Source organism: Arachis ipaensis, chromosome B06, assembly GCF_000816755.2.
Source record: "Arachis ipaensis cultivar K30076 chromosome B06, Araip1.1, whole genome shotgun sequence".
NCBI classification, from domain to species: domain Eukaryota; kingdom Viridiplantae; phylum Streptophyta; class Magnoliopsida; order Fabales; family Fabaceae; genus Arachis; species Arachis ipaensis.
In genome coordinates this window covers 86,968,204-86,970,365 of record NC_029790.2, presented here as the reverse complement: position 1 = coordinate 86,970,365, position 2,162 = coordinate 86,968,204, and the positions used below count along the sequence as shown (strand labels likewise).

Below are 2,162 nucleotides of genomic sequence, written 5' to 3'. Positions count from 1 at the left end.
AATGATGACTTCCTATAGTTGTCAAATTATGACTTCCAAATATTATACATATAATATAATTTTGTGATCAGTTATGAATAAATTAGAAACCAAATTCCAATTAACTCTTGGATTTTTATTATTAAATAAAGTTCAATTTATTTATATAATGGATGAAAAATTCAAAATAAATATTTTTAGATTAATGATAAATATAAGTTGTCAACTTGTGAAGGTGTGAACTGCTCCTTCAAGACAACACTCATTTGGCTTCTCTCTCTCTCATGCATAAGTAACTATAATGTTGAACATACTTCCATTATTGACATTATACCCTATCATTATCATCTTTTATCGTGATGAGGTTATGTTTTTACCGTTATTCCATTTGATTTTGAAAAAATAAAATAAAATACAGAAATTAACAGAACATTAATAAAGTGTAATGGATGCTAGTAAATTTTTATTTCCCTGGCTATGAGCCTATGATGCTTGAAATTAAGCATAACCAATTAATACTAGAATAATCTTTTTAAGGTAAAAGAAGAGATGTAGTTTTCAATTTACATAATTTATTTACTATGATATTTTATTAGCAACCGACTTGGAATAAGTTCGTTTTTCTTCTATTTGGGGTGCAACAAAATGCTATTCTACATTTATTTTTATAATATTCAAAATTAGATAATGATAGATGCTCTCGATTCTTGATTCCACACTGAATTTCACATTTTCACGTACAAAAGCCAGTTTTTTTATTATTTTTTTAATTTTTTAATAAAGAAGTAAACATCAAAGTTCAACGGTATTCTACAATTCTATTCTATAAAATATCATGGAACTATCACATTAAAATAAATGCTACTTTCTTTTGTTTAAAATGTGGGGCCTTAACTTGGCTCCGCCGTTAGCTCTCAATTCTTGCAGCCACAAATATTTTCTTGATTTGATAGCCAAGAACATGATGTAAAAGATGAACAACAAATAACATGATAATTATTAGGCTAAGGCCTTGCTTAAATAAGTAAATTTTTTTTAAAATAAAATCCAATTAAACAAGTTAAATTGTCTCTTCCCCGTGTTTTAATGCTTTAGAAAAATGAAACTTAAATCTGGGGGAAGGAAAGATCTACACCGTTAAAAGAACATTTAAATATACATTTCCTATTGGGCTACATGGGTCGGTACGCTAGACTTGAATGGAGTTTGGGGTCAAAAGAAAAGAATATTTCCATATTTGGTAAAACAGTTGCCGGCGGCCATATAAAGTAAATAAAGGGCTTAAATCTTAATCGAGAATGAGTTAACATACTAAATTGAATTATAATTATTAAACAAACAAAAGTGACATTTCTCATCATAACCAAAATAAAAGTCATTTCCTAAATTAACATATACACCAATTATATTTTAACATTAGGTCTTGTCAAATCCCACTAAATAAGAAGCCAATTAAATAACAAAATAAAAAGATGGAACCAAAATGGGACCTAGTCACACAGAATAAACAAACTAATAATAATAATAATAATAATAATCAACATCTAGATGGATATTTCACGCATCAAAGCATGGAGAATGATACATAAAGTTATGTAGATACCTGGAAGTACAAGTTCAAGTATGGTAGGTATATAGATCGAAAAACCCCTTAGCTTAGCTGTTTTGCGTATGTAGAAAGAGGTTTATTTGTGTTGAGTATGATAAGGATTAAGGAGTAGTGAGTACAACTGACTACAAATATAAAACAAAGGATAGAAGAGAAGGAACAAATAAGACTGAAATATTTAGTGAGCAGCACCAGCTTCCATATGATCCATTTCAGGCTTGGCCCACAAAAACAAAACAAAGGCATTAAAGAAAAGAACAAAAGAGTCAATTGGCGCAAACATACTCAGAAAAATCATGGAACCGCCACGTTAAGGGCAGGTGTCGCTGCTACAACCTCCTTTTGGTGCAGCCTATTCTTCTGTTCAACACGTATCCATCACTACATAATTTTTTAATTATTAATTCAAACATAAAAAATGAATTGCTTGTAGACGCACGCAGACTTATAATTGCTAGGTATCTGATCCCATCACAAGACATAAAAGGAAACTATTTATTTTAGGGTAAAATACCCCTCTTCTCTGGTCTTCATTCATGTACCTTTTAATTTTTCTTTGCTATACCAGCAGATT

General features: G+C 29.8%; 1 protein-coding gene across 3 annotated transcripts in view; it reads right to left on the bottom strand.

Moving 5' to 3' along the window:
* LOC107648846 (protein ABSCISIC ACID-INSENSITIVE 5) overlaps nucleotides 1-1,805 on the bottom strand; it is a 5,070-nt gene extending 3,265 nt beyond the window's left edge. The window contains exon 1 of one of the 3 annotated variants that reach the window (XM_016352656.2): nucleotides 1,583-1,805. The gene's annotated coding sequence lies outside the window, so the exon portion shown is untranslated. Of the gene's footprint in view, nucleotides 1-205; nucleotides 328-1,582 lie in introns of those variants that run through there. The other 2 variants (XM_016352658.2, XM_021104570.1) reach the window with 2 other exon arrangements.